The sequence below is a fragment of the Castor canadensis genome, chromosome 3 (assembly GCF_047511655.1).
Source record: "Castor canadensis chromosome 3, mCasCan1.hap1v2, whole genome shotgun sequence".
NCBI lineage: Eukaryota > Metazoa > Chordata > Mammalia > Rodentia > Castoridae > Castor > Castor canadensis.
The window spans coordinates 75,698,608-75,723,395 of record NC_133388.1 but is presented as its reverse complement, the minus strand read 5'-3'; positions in this window follow the sequence as shown (position 1 = coordinate 75,723,395).

The following is a 24,788-nucleotide window of genomic DNA, read 5'->3' as shown; positions in this document are numbered from 1 at the left end:
GTATATTTTTCTCCCAAGCCCTAAGGCTACTTTGAAGACTTCCTTTTAGATTCCTATATAATTCTATTTAATTAAAAAATTGCAGTTAATTATGCTTCCACTTAACCATGATCTTTAAATCAAAGCTCATAAACCCTGGTGATATGATATGGACAGATTATAAGAGGTTCATGTTGTACAATGCCCAGCAGTCTATGAAAAAAGCTGCCAAGCTATATCCAGAGGCCCAATACTTTCACCACCTCCACTGGTGCCCTCCTCAGCCCCCACCACCATCTTTTCTCTCCTAATAGTTTTCTTTGTGTCTCTTCTCATTATTATTCTTATCAGGGCATGGAGTCAGCTTTTTTTTTTTTTTGGTGGGTAGTGTTTGATTTATTCATTTAAAAAAGACAATTCTTATATACAAAAAAAAGATGGATTTTTGTCTTCAAGGGTTAAAAACACTCTTTAAAAAATTAAAGTCGGGAGCACTGGTCACACAGAGCGGTCTCTCACAGAAGCACTTAAGTGAAGGAATGTGCCACACATTCGTCGAAATGGCTGAGGACAGTACCAGGACCACAGGACTGGCTCCTCACAGCTCCGACCCAGCAGACGTGCACTGTGGATGGCGGGGGATGCACTTCTGCATTTGGGCACAGAAGTGATTTACTGTTAAGACCCAGGTGCTACAAGGTGTAGGAAATTCCATGTTATAATACCAACAAAAGTCAGCTATAGTAGACCCTGTGTCACAGCTAACCCAGAATGCTGAGTTGCAAAACTTGGAGTGACTGGGAGACAATCATAATACAGACGTTTTGACCTTCATGGAGTCAGCTTTTTAAAAAATTAATTACATGCATCACTCAAACCTTCCAATAGCTTCCCATTGGAAAAAGAGTAAAGCCAACGTCTTTGAATTGTCCACAAAGCTCCAGATGACCCTGTTCCCTTCACCTTTTTCTCCTCCCATACAAGTGCTCTCCCATTGCTCCTTTGACTTCTTCAATATTGAGCTCTTCCTTCCCATTTCTGGAGTATACTAAGTACTCTTCTGCTGAAAGCCTTCCTTTTGTCTAGAATATTAATCTCTAAGTATGTGTGTGGCTAACTTTTCCACTTTCAAGTCTTTGCTTACTAAGGCTTGCTTTGACCCTTTTATGTAACAGTCAACTTTCTCACTTCCTCTCAAACACCACCCTCTTGTCTGGATTTCCCAGTTACCATTTTCTACTTTTTTCTATAGTACTTACTACCTTGAACACATACAATTTAGCTATTTGTTACTCTCTCTATTTTCATTACCAAAATGTAAACTCCCTGAGGGTAACTTTGTTTACCAATCCCTGTATAGACGGTAACAGTTAGTAGATAATTTTAAAAATTCATTGAAGAAAGGAACTGTACAATTACATTCAAAATCATGTATTGTATATTTCATTTCTAATAAATGATGCAAATGCATGTGTGCACACATTTAAACAAATTTATTTATGAATTTCCTATTTGATGGCATGAGGAAATAGTTCTCTATTTTTTGATGGGATATGGTGAAAGAAATGTTAGGATGTTTAAAAAAGAGATTTTGGTTAATTGTATCCCCTGGTACACCTGTCTTTCTTGCACATTCAAGGTACAAGGTTGAATAAGTCACATCTCAGAAGTGTCAGGATTTGGTGAAGGATACTGACTTGGAGAAAAAAATGATCATAAACCAAGTTGATAAGTGCAAGCAAGATTGTGATACAACAAAAATGACAACACTAATGTGCTTAGAACCTGATCAAAGCAACCTTTTGGGTCATCCCTGAAGTATGACATAAAAAGAAAACACAAAAGAAACCTGGGGAGGAAATGAGGGCCTGAGCTTTTGTTCTACTTCATTCCATAAAAAGCCCCACCCCACCACTCTGTTCTTTGAATGTTCCAGCGTCACTTAGACTAAAAGTGCATGGACAGTATGGTTAATACACTGGTCAGGTGCCACAGATAAAGGAGAAGAGGAAGAAAACTGTCTTATACTTTTAGGAACCTTGAATTATATCATACTAAGACTATAGAGGATAGACTAGAACCTCATGATATTCTTCTAATCCAGGAGTACAGAACAGAGCAAGAGCCCATCAGGAGGTACATAAGAAAGAGACAAATTCTCATTTTTGCTCAAGGTTTAGAGATATCTAACCCACTACTAACAGAATAGAAAGCAGCTAGAAAAATGACGATTGAGTTTATAATCTAAATACCAATGTGGACTGAAAAAAAGTATAAATATTATTTCCATTTATTTATTTATTTAATGTCAGGTCAAGTTTTGTGCTTGAGTTAAGTTTCTATGGAAATTCTTATTCCATGCTGTCATGAAGAGGCAACTCTATTACAACAGGCTTTGGATTCCGGTCCAGGCTCCAGCCTGTCTCAAAATCTAAACAGAATCCTAAAATCTGTTCCTGCCTCTACCAGAACTTGCTGTATTTTCTTTGCCTCCTGCTACCACACATTTGGATGGACACCAAGTATAGAAAATTTCAGCCTCAAAGGAACATTTTAAGGAAGCTCTGAGCCAGATTTAATTATAAATAGGAATCATCTCTGAAATAATATTATGGTTATATACCTTCCAACACAACTGAAAATAACTAGGAATTTAAGCTCTATCTACAAACGAACTTGTGTTTGAATGCTAGTTTTGCCATTTATTAGCTATTTCAATTGTACCTTAATTTTACTTTCTATAAAATGGAGGTAATAGTTGACATGACATACTATGGCTATTGAAACAGTCTGAGATAATGTACCTACAGTGCTAAGGCAAGGTTCCTGATTCTTAACTAATGCTCAATGAATCTGTTGTAATTGTTATTATCGTGATTATAATTTTCAATTGACAACTCTCAGTATATTTATTTTGTGAGTTTTCAAACAGTAAACTAGAATCCTACCATTCTTTTAATTTTTTTCATGAACTGAATGAATCTAGTAATTACCATAAGAATCTTGTCTCTTCAAAGAGGACAGCATAAATAAAAATGATCACGACATTTCATGAAGAATTTCCTGAGCAATATTGTTAACAGTCAAATGTTTGTTAGTAAGCTTCAGCTCCATGGTGAGAAGATGTTATTACAGAAGCTGATTAAGAAGCAAAATTTTGATAATTTTATAAGGCAAATCATTGAAGATCCTTCATGATGTACTATAATATGGGCAGTGAATTGATTTAGAAATAGCAGTTTTATTTACTAATTGCAGAATCCATTCACTTTATACCTGCTGCACCCCCTTTCGTTCCCCTCTCCTTTAACCTCTCATTAATAGATTTAGAACTGACAGTGCTTTCACTTCTAGTATAAAGAATAATTTTCTTCTGAACATAGAGACAATGATGAAATCAAAGTTTAAAATACAGTCCTCTTCTAACAGCGATTCAGATTTCCATTAAACCTCCTCCCACCCTCTCAAATTAAAGTTTGAAAAGCAGAGCTCAGAAATAAACTGACAGGTACTAGTGCTTCGTTCATTTCCAGCAAGGAAGCACCAATTTGATTCCTACCATAACAATTTTTGCTGTTGCCAGTGCATCAATTTTTTCTTAACACAGCTTCTCAAGTGATAGAAATCATCCCGTCACTTTGTTTCATAAAATTGACACCCTGGGGAAATGCAAAATCTAGTAAGAACTTGAGCAAAGCTGCTCCCCCAGCCCCTGCTAGGTATTCCTGAAATTCTCTTTTCCTCTTAAAGTAATGTCATCAAGTCCCAATGGCTTGTTGTTCTTTTTTCCTTGTTCTGCTCACATGCTACCATATCCCTTGGCTTCCCTCAGCATGGGAGTTGGTGTTTTTAAAAGTGTTACTCCTAGATCAGGATTCTGCTGCTGCATAATTTGAATGCAGTGATAAAGAGAAAAAGGAACTTGATGAAATTATTTCACACACAGAGCAATAAACATGGAATAAATTACTATCAAAGATGATCAAAGAGTTTCAGAAACACCTGGATATGTTTTTGGAGGCAGTGGGTTGGAGAGTCCAGAGAGAAGCAGGAGGGTGAGGCAAAAGCATACTCACAAGGCAATGTGAAGGTTCTATCTAACCTACTATGGAAATGGCACCTCCTGTATTTAGCAGGAGCAGCAACTATGCCTGGGTCTATTTTAAGGGAAAGGTTTCTCAAACATAGGTGCGACAAAGTTATAGGAGGTACCTTCCTAACGGACGTGGCCTCTGGCTTTGACATAATAAAGCAAATAATAGAACATTCTTCTGGGTTCAGAAATGGCACAAGACCATCTGAATATGCAGGAATTAAATCTAGCCATTGCTTGACACATGCTTCAGGCTACCATTTTAGCCACCACTCAGACCTCTGTTTACCACCTGCCCTCCCACTCTCTGTGTACATTCTGATGCTCCTCTCAATGCATGTTCAACTCTTATTCTTCAGTGCACAGCCCACTCTGTCTGTAATGCTTTAGCTTGTACTTATGTATCCCCCCAAACCTCATGCACATGCAACATGTCTTCTTGTGTTTATTTTATTTTTCTTCATTTCCTCAGCACTTCACGAACTGCCTGGATCACAGAAGATGTTTGGTATTTTTAAATTTTATTTTCCCTGACTTTGTTCCAGAGAGGATTTAAAGTGTTTGATAAAAATAATAGCTAATGTTGTTGAGCCTTTAACACATGCCAGGCACTGTGCCAACTATCTCACATGTTTTAAATCATTTAATCCTTATAACAATACTGTTGATGGGAGAGTTTGTATGATAGGTAATAATATTATCCCTATTTTGCAAGTAAAGAAGTGGAAGTGCAGATATTTTTTACTTACTTTCCTAAGATCAGCCAGTTAAAGTACAAACCTGGGATTGGCCTCAGTCAGCTGGTTCCAGAGAGAGTGCTCTTGGCCAGGACTCTCGCTATCCAAACGCTTAACACAGCAAGGAAACAAAAATATGAGACATTGATAAAAATTTAACATTTGAGGTCACAAAATGGAACTGTCTACTATGCCAATTAAAAAGGCATGTCATAAGGCCTTGTACATATTTTACTGTTTTTCCAAATCCAATCAAAAGATAAACTTGATCAATTAGTCAATTAAATGATTTAAACAAAAGCAGATCAATTGCACATAAGATTGTTCCTGACATCAAAACCAACAATAAATTTTTTCTATGAGGTTCATAAAGGATGATGAGGTATTAAATTATTTCATCATTCAACTCTCTTAAGTTTACACCTATCCAGATGGCAGGCCTAAGTATTCAAACAGACAGAGACTGGTTACAGGACAAACATTTTGTGAGAGTGTATGTGAGTAGTCAAAATGACATGCCCTGATTTTATATGTTCAAGTGAACTGTAACACGTCCACCCACTTGACCTATGAGCATCTACTGTGTGTCAGGATCTTTTCTAGACCCAAGGACTCAGTAATGAACCAAAAAGGACACAGTCTCTGCATCATGCAACGTTAAGGTTCCAGATGAAGAAACAAATGGTTAAAAAACAATGTCAGGTATGTTAAGAGCTAAGAATTGAAATAAAACAGATTAAGAAGATAAATACTAATTAGGTTAAGGAGCCTCTCTTTTAGGAAACATGGTGTGGAAACATCTCTCTGAGGAGGTGGTAACTAAATAAAAACCCAAATCATAAAAGGGATCAGAGATAATTATCTATTTTTGCCTAATTATTTAAGCTTGGAAATCCAGATAAAATGTTATTAACTTCTTAGGTAACATTAGGTCAGTAAGATAAAATATTCTTTGATGATTTAATCAAAGAATATTTGATTAAATATTAAATATAATATTAAGAATATTACTTAATTTGGTCTAAAACAAATTTTTTGGCCTTACACTCACTAAATAATGAAAGAGTTCCAATGTGTTGATTTTTATTTTTTATTTACATTTTTATTATCATATTATTGTTATACTGGAGGTACATTGTGACATTTACAAAAGTTGTTACAATTTTTCATAGTTAAATTCACCCCCTCTATCATTCTCCAAACAAGTTTTCCTTAGAAGTCTAAACATAAGTAGATTAAAAAAAGTGAGGGAACAAGCTTTTGCAGGTCAATCTGACAACATTCTGTAGATTCAAGTGATTAATTTAGTATTATATAAATCTGAAAGTATACAATAAGACTAATAGAAAAGAAAATAATAAAACAATTAGAAACCCTAGAGGCTGACTGCAATACCCACTACAAAGCCCTTTGCTCAACTTGGTTAATAAGATACTGTTTGAAGCTTTTTCATTGAGAATTATGCTAATAAAATAGCCCTACTTTGGGAAATGTAATGTATTGAACCTATAATATAGGTTATCATATTCAATTCAAAAATAAAAAGAAGTTCCAGACCTTTCTATTTGTGAAGCCCATCAATGCTGGACATTTCACACTTAGGTGTTACAAAGAAGTTCGATTAATGGTAAAAAGCTAAAATAATGTTAATCTATGAATGCATGTGTTTGCAGCATATAATCTAGAATAATTCTATTCATAAGAGTCACTCATTCCTTTTTTATTTCCTCCTACTTTGTACTTTGTCGAGCAATCATCTATCTATTTTCTAACACTGCACACTAAAGCTAGGAAAATTCTTCCTATATTATGATTCAATAACTGTCAGATGTCAGACTAATTTTAATAAACTGAAGTTTTAGTCTTTAAATGTTACCAACTTTCTCTCTTATGTTTTATAAGTTTGTGCTTTGAGACCACATTGAGCTCTGAATTTCATGTCATTATTTATGTGAAAAGAGATGACATTGTACACTTTCAGGTGCCAGTACTTTGACTTTCTGTCTTTTTATATTAGCAGCTTTTCTGTTTAATCTCAATTGCAAGAAGAATGCTCTACAGTGGAAGGGAACAAAAAGTGTAGTTATTTATTTTTTTTACCACAGTGATTTTGGCCTGTGGAGTCTCATCATTGGAAGAATGAGTCTTAAGTATTAAAATGTTCTGAAATAAATGCAGATGTAATAAAAAGCAGAGAAAGAAAAGCATCCAAGATTGTCAATTTAGATTAAATTTAAAGGGATTAACTCCATCTATTTTTTTGCTAAAATCAGTCCTAGAGCCTTGCTTTCTTTGCAAAGTTAGAGCATGTGCTTAATTTAGACTTACTTTCAGCATCCAAGTAAGTACCATATATGTGGGGGGAGTAATGAGGCAAATTAGATGTTAGTATCATATGATGTCACATAGACCCCAGATTAAGGAAGAGACCAGAGCTCTGTGAGTGCACTTGCTTATGTATGATATAGTGCTCTTATTTATAAGGTTGGAGCATATGTTCTATTGCTCTTGTTCTTAGATTTTCAGACAGCCATAATTTCCGGTCTTTGTTTGAAATAAAGGCCTGCCTAGAAAAATTGAGGGTGCTGCCAGGCTCACTGAAAGACTTTTTTTTTTTGTAGCACACTATATTCTTCACTCCACGAGTCTTCCCCCACCCTCAATTCTTGGGTGTAGTGGAGAGGGGCACCAAACTTGATAAACATGTAAATTATGAAACAAATCATGTTAAAGTAATTTATGGACCGAATCTTGTAAAATGTACTGTTAGCCAAAAAAAAACTGACATGTACTAGTCTATAGAGTAGTACTGTGCCTCCATACGTGCTTCAAAACTGCTCTCACAGTGAAATTATTGGTGAAATACGAGTTATATTGGGTTCTTTTGGAGAATATAACAAAAGTTAAAATTCAGGTTGTATATCTAGGAGACTGAAGTAGGCAACCAAATCAAACTTTTACATCAGATTTGTTTGACATGATTTCAAAATAAACTAAGTTCAGTAAACCTGTTGGCAGAGAAGTATCATTTGTCAAGTGATTAACAGAGACACAATCTGTAATTACGAATTGCTGAAAGCAGGCCACTAATGAGAGAATGACTCACGTTTTGGGGGTGAAGGAGGAGGGGTCTCTCAGTAACTGCAATTTGATTTACAAAACTCTAAATAGCTAATGGCAGGTAACTCTTGCCAACTAACCAGCCAACTCTTTCAAGCTCATTAACAGAACTCCATGGTCTCTCTGAAGGATAAACCATATGGAGATGTCACTAAAAACTGGAGATGAGAGACTGTGATTCATGTTGGGTCCTCCTGTGAGTCGGTCACATGGGCATTGATTTGAGCTTTTGTTTATCTGACATGACCTACTCTTAAGGAATAAGACAAAATAAATTTTTAGAGGTTATCAGTTTTCCCGTTATTGCCTTAAAATGCAGTGCTGAACTAATTATTAAATCTCTTTATTTTGTTCTTGTTTCTCTAGCTTCCTATATCTTTGTCACATTTTAGTTCCAGCAAAACAATTGAATAATAGCTTTCACAACCCCTAATTCATTGTTTGCTTTGAGCTCTGCTCTTAGAGGGCTGTTAAATTGCTATTCTACGATTTCCCTAGCGATTGAAAACCTGTGGCTAGAAAGTCATTTTTAACTCTTTATTCTTAAGGATCTTGTAAATGCTTGAGAAAGTAAAATGTGTGGCAGCTTACCTAGTGACACAACTTTCAGAGGCATCACTTTATAACGGCTCTGTTTATGGTCTCAAAGTAGTGTGCACTTACGCAACTGAAATTTTCACTTAATTTCCATCTGTCCAGAAGTGTTTCAAAAATTAGAATACCGTGAGAACACAGTTTAGAAAGATAGTATAGATAGGTAGCTACACTTAATGGTAAGCAAATCCTCTATTCTATATTTTTGTATCCTCAGTTTTCTTCCCAAGAGAACGTTTTAAGTATTTTCTTGAGGATTTCATTGTGATTTCCCTTATTTCTGTTTCTCTTCAACCATTCAATGAATATTTATTGAGTACCTTTGACATAACAATAAATTAGCTTGGCCCTGATGAAATAACTGTGAGTGGGTCAGACCGAATCACTATACTCATGAAGTGTGCCCTTGAAAGAAAAAAATAATTTTAAACCTTGACTTTATATTGTGAGCAGTGGGTAAGGGAAGATGGTCTGTTTGCTGATGGAGGGGATGCACAGCACCTGCTTGGGTGGTAAGGGGTGGAAGAGAAAGTTCCTTGGGGAAAGTGACGTCTAAAGTTAGTCCTTAGGGATAAGTAAAAGCCTGAGTACTGAGGGACGTGAAAGCCTTGGACCAAACAGCGAGAAAAATATGTTCACAGGCCCAAAGGCCAGAACACATATTTTGGGGGGAAATTAAAATAATTTAGAATGAAAGGCAGAGTTCAAGAGTTTAGAGAATGAGTTGAAGTGGAATAAATGGAAGCTAAATAATTTCAAATCCAGACCCGTTGACACTGGAATGTGAAGCGTGTGTGTGCACATGCGCGCTCATGTTGTAGCTCGGAAGAGAAGTCGAGGTATTTCATTGTGGGACGACTCAAACCATGTGGACATTCATCATCCAGAAAATGATATCTTCGGGGTACACAAAGATATGAAATCTGTGGAGAGGATACCAAGACTGCAGGGACAGGCAGAAATTAAGGGGCGATCAGAAAAGACTGATTATGGTGACGCTACACCAGAAAAGTGTGGTATCGTGAATGACAAAGAGCAAGTGTTCACAAAGTACTGGGGAATAAAAAGTTCCAAATGTTTCTACATGGAATATGCTTTATTTGATAAACAACTATAAGTCAAAACAGTGTCCTATTAGTCTTGAACTCCATATAAGTTACCAATAAAGTCTAGCTTTTTGGCTTGTTTCCTGGCATTGAGCTTCATTTAACGGAAGTCTGTCCACACCGCAGTTTTCCAATATTGGTGCTGTTTAAAAATTCTGACACCTTCCTGTGTGGTCACTTTGAATATTTTGTTCTGCAGCTGTGGAAAGCTTATGTTTGGGAACTGATAATCAGCCTCTGGCAGCCTTGCCTCAACCCTCACCTCTCCTGTGATGGAAACTTACATCTTTTGCCTAATTTCTAATGGAAAGAAACTGAGCTACTTTCTTAGGAGATTAATCTGAGGGTTAGCCTCTCATCATTTGCTTTTCAGTTATTTCCTATACAAGAAGAAATTCATCAGAATTTCTAGAATGTGGGTCATATTTTACCCATTTCGAATAATGGCACACATTTTTAAGTGGAAAAAATTTAATTCTGTAGATTAGTTCCAATAGAACATGAATAGAACTGGGATTTCCATCTTACCTGGAGGTCATCAACTATTTTACTATGTTTTAATCTGACAGGTTCAATTTAGGACTCTAAAAGTCAGCAAAATAACATAATTAACACTGTGGAGGTAGAATTAAAATAGATTTAATACACATCAATGCAAGCTAAGTAACGTGCTAAAATTAAAGTTTTCCCTCAATTTAGCCAACTAAAACTGTGGCGAAGGCTCTTCTTTACCATGTTCAGATCCATTTCTCCCTTTATTATTCCAGTTTTGGGGCTTTAGCTGCTTCCTCCTGTCTTTCATAAACTTTCTGTATAGGACTTGCTCTACATCATATTTGTTTTTTACCTTAATTGTACAAATATTTTGAGTCTTTATAATTGCAGTTGCTCAATTCACAATTAAACTTAGAAGGATTTTTAACTATATTCATGAGTATTTTTATTCTTCAGTATATATTCTTTTAAGCAATTGGCAGTATCTCCCCATATCTCTGGCTGGTTTTATTAACATGGCATTTTGGCAAAAATGGTTCAGACTCTAGGTTAAGAACAGTTTTAAAATCTCCTGCTCAGGTTGTGAAACAACCTCCCTGTGTGTGGATGCAGAGCTCTGTCCCATCCCTGCTGCAGGGCCCACCCTCCCTCAAACTCACTCTTTGGTACCTCCTCAGAAAAGCCTCCCCTGACCCTTTAGGTGGTAAGCTCCCTCTTATTTTCTTGAGTATTAAACAATGTTTATTTTTCTCATGAACTTATCACCATTTGTAACTATTTATGGCAATAAAGCTTTTTCTATTTTATGTTTATTTCTGTCACTAGCCTCTAAGTTTTGTGGGTACAAAATGTGATCTTTGATTGTGGGTGAATCTTAATGACAGAATGCTTGCATAACATTTGTGAGGGCCTGGGTTCAGGCACAAGCCCTACAAAAATAAATAATTAAATAAACAAACAACTAAATAAGGGCTATGTTTTGGATCTCCACCATCTTACATATAGAGTTATGTGTAATAGAGATACATAAGTTGGAGATCAATGTCTATGTATTTATCTAATTTTTAATAAATCAATTTGAAAATTAAGGATTATATTTGTATAAGATATTGTTGCTATCAAAAGAAGAAAATATCTGTGGATAAAAGAAGATGGGTACGCAAAGAGTTAAATGTCTTACTTGGGAAATAAGTGAGGCTTTTTAATTGTAAATGGAATTAATTGAGCAATAATTTGATCAGAACCTTTTCAGTTTAAGGTATATAGATGTGTCAGTACTCCCACTAAATTCTTTTGCAATTTAAAATCTGATTTAAAATGTACTCCTCATAATTTAATTAGCCTTTTAGATAGATAACAATTCACCAATATCTTCATATCCATTAATGGGGAGCTAATTATGAGGAAAACATTGTAGTTCAGTAAAAAGGGCCATAATTTGAATGTAGATATTCATCCATCTCTCTACCTACTAACCTGCCACTCATCTTTCTATCCATCCAGCAAACACACCAAATATTTCCTGAGCATAGCTGTCCATTCAGATGCTTGCTGGATTTGAAAAGTTAAAATGTTACATATCAGCCATGTGCACTGGGCATGATAATAACCTCAGCTACAGAGTTATTGTGCAGGATTTAAGAAAGAAGACACAGTGGCCTCATGGTACCTGACATGTAGACCAGCTTTGGGAATATGGGAATGCTATTAGCTTTAAAGTAAGACTTTTATTATGTGAGGCACCTAATGGATGGTACATTTAAAAGATTTCCAAACTGAAGACAAATATTGGTTTGCATTTTAAAATTTTATCTAAAAATCTAGTATCTACAAATTAATACTATCAGAATTAATACTACCAGCTAGAGAACTGGAAGCTTATAATTCTTATGCTAATTCATACCAGGAGACTTAAAAATTATTTCTAGGCTATCTGTTTTTTAACACAAAAGCAAAAATTAAAAACAAACATGAGTTTAAAATGAATGGAATTAAAGATACTACCTTTCTGGTCCTCCTGTGGGATTTTAAGAGGTGGAAGGGTTTTGCTCTGCCAATAGGAGTTTTGCCTTTTGCAACATCTTTCCAAGCTGTCATCTATTACAATTACTTGAAATTTGCTTTCTGAGATTTTTTACTTATTATTTCCATCATTTCTAGGAACAATGTACAAATGCAAAGTCCCCCATGAAGACATTGTAGAAGGTTTCTAATAAGAAAATGAATACATCCTTTCAAAGCTATAAATAATTACAATCATACACTTTGGTATTCAAGGCTATATATTATTTCCCTTATAGAATAATCAATGAATTGTGAAAGAAGTATCACTTCCTTTCAGTTTTCTTAAAAAGTCATTTTATAATATCTTACACAAAAAGAACAAAAAGTTGCATGACAGATGTCTATATTAATAAATTTTTGTATTTGTTTTAGCACAAGTAAAGTTATCCCCCATCTCTCCTAATCCATTCTTTCTCTCTTTTCCAAGAGACACGTCTTGTCTTAAAACTGACATCTCTCTTAAAAAATGTTTTGAAAGTTTTTTACATGTATGTAAATTTTTTTCATGTATGCATGTGTAAACTACATATTCTATCATTTTTGGTGTTTAATACTACTCTTAACTGGTATCTCTTCTGAACTGGATATTTTACAACTTTATTGTGTATTTACATTGCATTTTGAGGTGTAATGATATTGCTACATCAACTAGCATTCATTCACTTTAATTTCTAAATTCTACTATTTCAATGTATACATAAATCTGAAACAAAGTTATCTGTATTTTATTGTATTAGAAGCAGAGCTGCAATGAGCAACCTTGTCATTATATGCACATGTATGAGCGTTTCTCAAGAAAGACATCTGGCCTTGGCTGCTGGGTCTAGGGTGTGTTTCTCTTTGCCTCTATTGATTTGCCTTCCCATCAGTATGTAAATGGCATGTCTTTTCCCCACATCTTCCCAGTTGTTGGCGTGATAGGATACTGTGAATGGACTCCCACTGTCATTTGATTTATCACTTTCTTAAATACAAGTGAGCTTAACACATTTTCTTACATTTGTCATTTTCTATTCTGCTCCTGAAATTTTTGATGTCCATTTTTATCTTCTTTTAAAATTTATAACAATTGTATTTTATTTTAAATGCTAATAGTTTGTCAGTTATATGGGTTAAAGTATATTTTTCAATTTTATAACTGGTCTTTTCACTTTTATTTGATGGCCTAATGGCCTTTGTTATACAAAAGTTATTTTAATTTTAATGTGAAAATATTTATTTTATTATTTTTGTATTCTGTGCTCTTTTAGAAAATCTTTGTCAATCCTAAGAGCGAAAATAATAGTCTAAAAAAAGAAAATGATAGTCTATATTTTCTAAGATTAATGCAATTTTTTGCCTTTACATCTAGATCCTCAACCCACAAATTATATTTTTCAGTAAGGTATGAGATGTCTTTTTTCCATATGCATAGTCAATTGTTCTGGCACCATTTATTAATGGATCTATTCTTTTGCTACTAATTTATAATGCCACTTCTCCTTTTATCACTGTAGCTTTATACTTTGTAAACATTTAATTTTCTAGTACATATTTCACTGTATTTGCCCTCTGGATCTCTTACACTTTTTTCCTAGTACAATAAATATCCATTTTCCCCTCAATACTTCATTATAAAAATGTCCCAAAGTACAGAAAACACTGAAAAAATAGTACAGAGAACACCACACACTCATCAACTAGATTCTATAGTTAAATTTCCTCTATTTGCAGCTGAACACCAGTGGCTCACACCTGTAATCCTAACTACTTGGGAAGCTGAGACTTGGTGAGTTGTGGTTACAGGTCAGCCTGGGTAAAAAAGTTCACAAGACCTCATCTCAATGGAAAAAGTTGGGCATCGTGGTTCATGCCTCTCATCCCAGCTATGGTAGGAAGTGTAAAATAGGAGGATCTCAATTCAGGCTGTCCTGTACAAAGAGCAAGATTCCAACTCCAAAGTAATCAGAGAAAAAAGGGCTGGAGGTATGGCTCAAGTAACAAAGCATTTGCTTTGGAAGCAGGAATCCCTGAGTTCAAACATCAGTACAGCCAAAAGAAAATAAAAATTCCTATATTTGCCATATAGGATATCTATCCATCTGTTCCTATCTCAAGATTCATCCATCAATCTCTCTCTTATAAATCTTTCCCCAGTCCCCATACCTTTCCCTAGGAGCCCCTCTACAACATTCTGGTCATCTTTGCTTTTTGGTTTTTTTTAATGTTAGCTTCCAGATATGAGAGAAAACATGCAATATTTGCCTTTCTGTCTGACTTGTTTCACTTAGTATGATGACCTCTAGTTCCATCCATTTTCCTGCAAATAAAATGGTTTTGTTTTTCTTTATGGCTGAATAATACAACATTTTTTTCATATACTACATTTTCCTAATCCATTCCTCTGTTGGGCATCTGTGTTAAGTCCATGGCTTGGCTATTGTGAATGGTGCTGCAATAAACGTGGGTGTCCAAGTATCTCTACTGCATGCTGACTTCTATTCCTTCGGACTTACTATTTTTATGATAACGTCACATCAAAATGCAAAAAATATACCATTCTGAGCTTTGACCAATGCATACACCCATGAACTCAACCTCCTATAAATATATAAAATATTATCACACTGGAAATTTTTCTTTGTCACTCTACAAGTAGTCCTCCAAGAGACAATTATTTTTCTGTTGTTTTAAAATTATACATAATTTTTACTACACTCTAGAGCTTCATATAAATGGAATCATACAGTATGAACTCTTATGCAAGACTATTTACTTAGCACAATGGTTTTGAGTTTCATTCATATTGGTTCACTATCAGTAGGCTGTTCCTTTTTATTGTAGAGTTGTGTTTATACTGTATGAATATACTTCTGCTTCTTAATCCACTCTCCATTTGATGGGTGTTTGGGCTTTTTTCAGTTTGGGGCTATCATGAATAAAGCTTTGATAAGCATTTTTCTACAACTCTCTTTGGGAATATATGCTTTCAATTTAATTAGAGTTATACCAAGTATGCAAATGTTGAATTAAAGAGAAGGTATTTGTTTAACTTCATAAAAAACTGACAAATTCTACAAAATATTAATTTCATTTTCACATTCTTAACAAGAAAAATGGAGATTTCTGGGTTTTCCCTATTTACGTCAATACTTTCTCTCTCTCTCTCTCTCTCTCTCTCTCTCTCTCTCTGTTTCTCCCCACGCCAATATGTGTATAGTGGCCATCACATTATGGTTTCAATAAACATTTTCTTTTATTTTTAATTTTTTATATCATACATTATTAATGTATGATAATGGATTTCCTTGTGACAATTCTATACACTAAGCATTTGCTTGATAGCTAATAATGTTGGGCAAAATTTTTTAATGTGTTTACTTACCACTTGTACATTGCCTTTTGCAAAGTATCTGTTGAAATCTCATCTTATATTTTAATCATCTGTTTTGTCTTTTTATTATTGTGTTGTAGGATTTCTTTATATATCCTGTAGTAAGTTTTCATCAGGTATGTTTTCTGCCAATATTTCCCCTGACTTGTGAGTTCTCTATTAATTTTCCTAAATTGTGAATTTTGGTGAATAGTTTTAATTTCAATAAGCCTAATGTCTTTTTCTAGGGCTGCCATAACAAAACACCGAAGATTGGGTGATCAAACAAAAGAAATTTATTATTTCGTAGTCTGGAGGCTAAAAGACTAAACTCAAGATTGGCACAGCTGTCCCTGTAGAGGCTTTGAGGGAGACTCCATTCCAAGACTTGCTCCTGGCTTCTAGTGACTGTTGTGACCCTTGGCCTTCCCTAGCTTATAGAGATAATAAAACAATCTTTCCCCATCTTCACCTGGCCTCCCCTCTGTGAGTCTCTTGTCATGTTTGGCATCTTGTAAGAAACTGCTCCTAGCTCCTACTGGATTAGGGGACACTTTCTGTTTCAGTACAAATTCATGTTAACTAATTGTACATGAAAACACCTTATTTCTAAATAAGGCTACATTCTGAAGTACTGGGGGTATGTGATTCAAGATATATTTTTTGATGCCATCAACCCCATGGCATCTTATTTATCAACTTTTTTTCATTCATGGCCATTATTGTCAGTGTACTGTCTGAAAAACTATGGCTTATTCCAAGTTAGGAAGATAGTTTCCCAAAGAGAAGGATTTTTTTCCAGAAGCTTTTTGGCTTAGATTTTATTTTTTGTTACAGAATCCACATGAAATTAACTTTTGTATGTGTTGTAGTGATTGAAGTCTTTTTTCCAAGTGCACATATAACTTTTACAGCATTTTTGTTGAAAAGACTTTCTTTTACTTCCTTGTATTGCTTTGGCACTTTAAAAAATCAAGCAAACATAGAAATGTGGGTTTATTTCTGGACTCTCTATTTGCTTGAACTCTTTGTCTTTTCTATGGCATACATACTCTGTCTTATTCCTAGGCTTCACTTCTTGGATGTCTCTGCCCAAAGTGAAGATGAAGATGGTTTAGTAGGAACTCGTTCCTGTCCCACAAGCTGTCTCATTCTTGGTTCCAGACTCTTTCCCCTTAGCCCCATAAAGTCACCAAAACAGCTCGTCCATCTCTTCAGTGCTATTTCCTCAGTGAGAACATTACCTTAAGGGAAAAGCAACCCTGCATAGTAGGCTCATATCCCTGAGTTTCAGTCATTTTCCTTTCTCGTGGCCTTGAAATTCTTTTGTTTCTTATACTACCCTCCCAAATACCTTCAGACAGAATTTCTTGTATTTGTTTCAGATATCCAGGTTGCTCTAACTATAATCTGGTAAACAGTATCTATCCACAATGCCAGGAACAGAGGCTCCCTATTATTGCTTATTTTTTTTCTTTCTTCTCTCTTCTTTCTTTCTTTCTACTCTCTCTCTTTCTCTCTCTCACTCATTGTTCTGAGCAAAGATGTGTTCACTTTAAAGCACACCAAACAAACAGATTTTAGTTTTGTATTTTCTGGTCTTTATATAATCAAGGTATTTCATAACTTTCCAGCTAATTCCATTAGATTCTCTTCCAGCATTCTTGCTTTAACTCTTACTTTAATGCTTAATGTATTACTTTTGAATCTTTTCCTCTTTTTATTTAAGGATATGCATTTGAAAGTAGTAGATGCCACAAACATTGAAAGGCTGTGCTTCCACTGACATTCAATTCTAAGTATGCATGTGTGTTCATGTATGAAAGAGACAGAGAGACAGAGAGAGAGTCATAATTCTGGACTTTTCTGTTGAATATTTTTTAAAGACATGTAGCAAAGTTTTATTAGTAGCAAATGGTTTGCATTTCTATCATTACTATTCTCTTAGTAATTTAAAGATTTAGACTGTCTTGCATAAATCTTTTACCTTATTTTTATTTGCAAATCTGTTGTATTTCTGATTTTCTTTTCTTTGAAGAAATCTTTCTAAATCTAATTACTTATGAACTCTGTTCTGAAGCTCTTTGATATCTATGATTTTACTTCTTTTTTCTTTTCAATTGGGGAAGTACAAATATGTGGTAATTTAGCCTGTTGGTGTCTTTTTGTCCTTCCTGAATCTGAAAATTCCTGTCATTTATCACATTTACAAAGCTCTCAGTCAATTCTCTTCAATATTACCCCTTTCTTTCCATACTGTCCTAGGTTTCATGCATCTATATTTTGAATCTTTCCTTTCTATAATCCATGACTTTACTCTTTCATACTTTCCATAACATCATATATTTATGTTACATTTGATCAGTTTCTTCAGAGACATTTTCCATTTCACTAATTACCTCTTTAACTGTTTCAAATATTTTCTATGATACATCTTTTACAATTAACGTTAATTACTCTATTTTTATTCTCAAAGTGTTCCTTTTTCAATTTCTGGTGACTCTATTCTCCTTTCATAATATTTTGTTCTTTTATTAGGGTTTCTATTCCCTTAAAGTTTTTCACTATTACAAAAATCTTATTTTATATCTTCATAAGATTGTTCAAGCATGTGAAGCCCTTTGTCTCTAATCCTAGATGTGTACATGCTTAGAATTGATCTTAATTCAGGATAGATTTTTATGGCTTATTTCTACCTTTGTATGTGTGACTTTCACCCAGGCTGAGTACTGAGAATTTCCATTTGAAATTTTGCATTTGTGTTTTTTTTCCCGCTAACCTCCATAGGGTTCTACTAAACTTTTTTAAAAAAGAAAAGTAGTTGTCCACTAAATTTTTCACATATATTTCTTAATTCTTATATCATCTTAATAAACATGTCAGGTAAATACTGCTATTATCATCTCCATATATAAGATGGAAAAATTAAGAACTAGAAACACTGAGAAAAAAGTCTGAACCTACAAATTTGCTAAGCAAAGTGTGTCAAACTCAAACTAAAGTTTGAGTTTTCAAATCTTTTTCAAATCCAATATTCTCAATCACTGTAGTGTTTTGTTGCTAACCAGGCAAACAACTCAGCACCTCAAACTCCTCTCTACCTATCTATTAATAAAGCCCTTGTTTACATCCTAACTTATATATAAACAGTTGAGGAAAACAATCAGGAAGGAAATTGTATGTGTCAAAATTTTCTACATATTGATTTAGCCAAAAATGGGAAAAAGTGATGGTTCTTTCTAAGCAATTATTAAATTTGGTATTTGTTTTCCATTGTAGCCATTTCATTATAAATATGCATCTGTGTTAAGTTTCTTGTTCTACAAAATGTAAACAGGCTCTGAACCCACTCAATGTTAGTAATAATAGACTGTATTTCATGTCACTCAATGTTAGTACTAATGGAGTATTATTTCATTCCAGTCATACACAGCTATGACTATCTTTTGTGCCATTCTTAATTACCTCTTATCCAGTATGATATTTCAGTGATATTGTTCATCGTTCACTGCAAAGAGTAGCTATCCTATACCTCACTAAACATCATTGCCTTAAAACTCATTTCTGTTCTTAGCTGAAATATGCTTCTCAACTGTATACAATATTTAATTTTGTTTCCCTTCTCCCTTTATCTACTATTTATAGTCATTTTCTAAGGTACTTTAAAATAATTTGTATTAAATATTCAACATAAAATAAAGTTGGTCTGTTTTCAGTGACACTATATAGATCATAATCATTTGCCTCTGGAGTCCATCCAAGTTTTCTTTCACTTTTAATATAAATGATCTAAAAGCAACCTAGCTATATTAATAAGTATATCATAAAACATTGCTTTGATGAGATTTAATAAGTGTTTATAGAGAAATAAAGAACTTCTATTGACAGTTTATTATCATATATGTAAAAAATCTGGCATCTATAACATTTCAGAGTATATCTAGTTTACCATGAGCAAAGTGAAACAATTAAGAAACAAATTTAATTAGGTTTTGGAAATTGTGGTTTCTGGGAGAATGAGAAAAACTGGAATACAGCACATACACTGGGACTATTCAGATGTCCTCATTTAACTTGGTTACTTATTGCTCTGATGTTGACTATTCATACCCCATTGTGGAGAATTATAATCTGGAATTTATAACAGGGCATTTGTTAAGTGAATAGAGATAGAGTAGATGAACTTAGTTTGAAAATATGAGACAAACTGATACCTTAGTACATATTTATTCATAAAATCCATTTAGAATGGAGCATAGAAGTATAAGAATTTTTCCTTAAAATTTGAGATTTATAATTTCACTAATCATAAACTCAATCAGAGAGTGGGATATGTTCTAAGTAAAGAAAGTCCAGAAAACCAACCTTCTAGAAGATTTCCTCTGTTTTAAATATTTTGTTCACATATTAACGTTGAATGCAATATGGTAACCACTAAAATTAACTCGAAGTACCATGGCAAACACAGAGGCGACATATATAGTGATCTATTAAAATATTTTCTGATACTTAGTAATGAAGTGATACATTTACTAGGTATTATTTACATTGTTAAACTCTAACAGTTCTTCAGCATTTGAATAACTAAATAATGATACGGTTTGCCATATGTTTCCATTTAATGAAGCCTTGTATTGATACTTAAATGCTTCATTAAGTCACAAGCTGCCAAAATAAGTAGTTTTTCTCTTGTCAAAAATGTGACATGGTTTAACTAAAAAGTCTTGTCATTTTAAAAATTAAGAATGCTTTTATTCTGAGTATGTTATAAGCAACATCTCTCTCAATATTTCAGACTTAGATACAAAAACATTTTTAAGAAGCTGACATTGTAGTTTGGGAATTTTTGTGAACAATTTTCTTGTCAGTAGAAGGTTGTATGAGTTGTTATAACTATCATTTCATCATAAATGCAACAAAGTTTACCAGCAATTTTCAAAAGCTTCTTGAAGTGACACCTGTTTCATTAATAATAATAATGATACTTTTAAAAAGTCCTAGTCTGAGCTGTAAACACCAAATAAAAACTGTAATTTCAGCAAAATCACATTTTTCATGGCATCAAGTTACTTTGAACATGACAAGTTCAGAAAATGACGAGTTTGGATGTTGTGAATGAAGCTGTATGGACAGGAGTTCTGTTTCTGAACTTTGCCTTTCTACATTTCCAGTGAGCTACCTAAGCTTGCTTGCCTTTCTTACACAAACATTTTTGAACTCTATGTAGCAGGTCTGATGATTATTTTGAGTAGAAAGAAAGATTTGAAATCTTTATATGTTGTTTTATAGATAAGGTTGGATAGGAGAAGTTTCAGGCATAAATAAATGAATATAAGTTTTGTTAATCAAACAAGCTACTTAAAAGAAAATTGCTCACATATAAAAATATTACATTGACAAATATACTATATAGTAAATTGATAATGGCATATTTTGCCAAACTAGGTATTCAGAAGAAGTGAAGTACTACCATATTTAATACTTACTTTTTGATAACTATATTTAAGTATATAGTAAATATTACTTGAAATTTAAAAAAATACAGAGTTAGAAAAAATAACCAATCACTCTGAGGTTTAATTATTCCCTTCTCAAGTGTAATTGATGTGGCTTCTTTTAATTTAGATTCTAAAAGAAATGTTTGTCTTTAAAATATTGAACCATATATTTGTAATTAGCCTGTAAGATTATACTTACCTTTTCCTCTTGTTCACACATTCATTAGTAAAATTCATTATACAAATTATCTTAGTCCTACTAATATAAGAAAATGCAGTATTTGCTTATGAAAAATAAAGATATATATGTTAATACAAGTATGATATATTTGATACATTGTAAGAACCTTTGCAAATGCTACAATTTTACCCCCACCCAGCACAACAATAAAAAAAATACATCAACCAGAAAAATTCCTATGAAAGTCCTATGGCATACCAGTAACTTAACTGGGTGTAAAATGAGAGAATATAGTAGGGTATGGGCTAAATGCTCCACTTAAACATTCAAATCCAACCAGCAGACCAAAATAATGATACAAATACAGTGTTTTAGCCAAGAAAAACATTTGTAGTTTGAAATTGCCACCCATTTTTTACCCTCTGCTATCAAGTTTCCCAATTAAAAATTAGTAAATTAATATACACTGTTGCATAATAATTTCACATTCAATATTGTTTTCAATATACTATTCATTTATGTTACATTAAATATTATCATTTTTTTCTTTTAGTCTCTTCTCTTTCCATACCACAGGGTTCAAAATCACCTAAAATTAAAAGTAAATAGCAAAATGCAAGTGAAAAAAATATCATTTTGAATAAACACTAGTCAATTTTTCAATAACAGTCAATCATACAACCATTCTTATGAAAAGATTCTAAAACAGTACTTTAAATACTTAGCAGTGGTACCATTTAATACATTTACTTTTTGATGCATTTGTAGAAATTTGAAGGTTTGTTAGAAAAGACAAACAGTGAATCTTGAATCTGGTTGTTCATCAGAATCTCAGGGTTATCGTTTTGAAACTTCAGCCATCACCTTGTTGATTCAAGTTCAGAGGGTGGAAGGTGAGTCCTAGATTGTGTGATATTTAGAACTTTGTTCAAGTGATTCTACTTTGAAATCACTTGTATAATGTCTTGGTTATTCCAAATTTGTTTCACAGATTTGCAGCAAAATCCATCCCTGGGAGCTTGTTAGAAATGGAGAATCTGAAGCTCCACTGTACTGAGTTCCTACCACACCGATGGAATCTGCCTGGTTATAAGGTTCCCTGGTGGTTTGTGTGCACATGACTGTGTCAGGTGCTCTGGACTGAGATACTTGATACTCGGTAGACCTTACTGGATTGTGAATAAGACTTGCTCTTGTTAGATCCCAGATATGACCAAAGACTGACTGAAATTCACTAAAATGAACTTGTCTTAAAATTGACTTTAATACCAGAATGCCAATATATTAGTTTACTGTGAGAAATGGCACCTCTCACAAAGGTTAGCTTAGTCAAATCAACATAATTAGTATCTTCTCTTATGCAAAAAGCCATATTATGATTAGAAGCTTAGAGGATCTCACCCAAAGTCATCCATGAGGATAGCATAGCAATGCTTCTCATGTAGCCACTAGAGGGGAATCTTGAAGACTCCTTCTTTAGACACTGTAAATTGTATAATGGCAATGTTCTTTAACTGATTCCCTTTCTGTTTATCTGCTGTAGATGGCTTCATTTCATTCTCTTGTACAATTTAATACTTCATATGGGCTATTAATATTGATTCTCTCCTATTAATTATTATTACAAATAACCCAATTAAATAATGGGTAACATCCCAAATAGACGTTCCTCAAAACAGGTAATGGGCTGATAGGCACACCACTAACCACCAGCAAACAGAAAACACAATGAGATGTTACTTTGCCCCACCTAGAATGGCTACTATTAAAAAGACCAAAGAAAGTAAAATTTAGTGAGGATATAAAGAAAAGGGAACTTTGTGCACTTTTGGTGAGAATATAAATTATTACAGCCATTCTAGAAAATAGTATAGAGGGTCCTAAAAAATAGGACTACTGTATGATCCAGTACTCCTACTACTGGATATATAACCAAAAAATATGAAATTAGTATGTTGGAGACATCTATGCTCCCATGTTCATTGCAGTACTATTCACAATATCCAAACAATGGAAATCACTTAAGTGATCATCAATAATGAATGGATAAAGAAAATGTTCTATGTATATATAATGAAATGTTATTTATACATAAAAATTAAAGAAACCCTGGCCTTTGCAACAACATAAATGGAACTGGATATTATTATATTAAATAAAATGAATCAAGCACAGAAGAGAAAGAACCACGATTTCTCTCACATGAAATCTGATAAAAGTTGATCTCATGGAAGTTGAGAGTGGAATAGAGGTTACCAGAGGCTGGGGAGAGTAAGCAGGAAGGAGAGATGGGGAAAAGGTGACCCATGAATACTAAATTACTGTTAGATAGAAGCAAGAAATTCTGTTGTGCTGTTATGCAGAAATGTGATTAGAGATAGCATTAAGATACTGTTTATTTCAAATAGCTGGAAGGAAGGATTGTGAATATTTCCATTAAAAAGAAATAATAAATATTTGAGGAGGTGGATATGTTAAACATGATTTAAACATCCAATAAGGTCTATAGGTATGCAAAAATCATATCATATACTATAAATATGTACAACTTTTATGTTCTTGTGTATCAGTTAAATACAGATAAAATACAATGCTTATAATTTACTGATTACTTCTTGATGCCAGGCCATTATTTCATTTAAAATTATTTGGTTTTAGGGTGAGAAATCCAAGAGGAGAAAGGTAAATATATTGTTCTTTTTTCCACAACTAGTCACTGATGTATCTCAGAGTTCAGGCTCAGGCTTTTCTGAATCTAAGCCCATATGTCTATGATGGAACAATACTAGAGCTACCCTAATCACTTGATGGAAAGAAGCATTTCTTTTGCCTTACACCCTTTTAACTCAGTGCTTTTGAGATTGGTCATTCTTCACCTGGGTGTTGATTTTACAATTTAAATTATATCTTCATCATTAAAATATTTTGGTGGAATTCTTCAGTATAATACTCAAGTACTAACAATCATTATCTTTTCTAAGATTATTAAATGCTTACAAAATATTTGCTTAATAATGTTTTAGAACGGATGAAGACATAGTTAAAGAATCTCAGTAATTGGCAAAATAAAAAGGGTGAGATTAAGTTACTTCAGAATTATTTTTATTAATGTCTCCTTTGTGCTGTTGAGTTTAGCAATGAAGAATTTTAAAAAAGAGATCAGAGATAGATAATTAACTATTCTCTATTTTCTTGATTCTGAGGTTTAAAAATATGTTCTCAGCAACACAAATATTAATTAGATGCTAATTAATAATTTCACCCATGAAACATTTACAAAACAAATATGCAAATTTTTATAAACCAACTTGCACTCTGGTGATGATTAGGCTATCATTATAGTCAGGAGCAATTCTGATGAATGCATAAGATTTTAAGAGTATGACCTAATGCTAATACAATGAAAACTTAAACCATTTTTTTAATTTTGTTTCTCTCTAGCTCATAAGGAGAATATTTGTAAGACTCATTTAAATTACCTTTATACTTTAGTGTTTCATTTAGTCTTTGAGATTGTGGTTGCCAACTTGATCTAGTTAATGATTATTAACATTTTTGGTTCATTAACA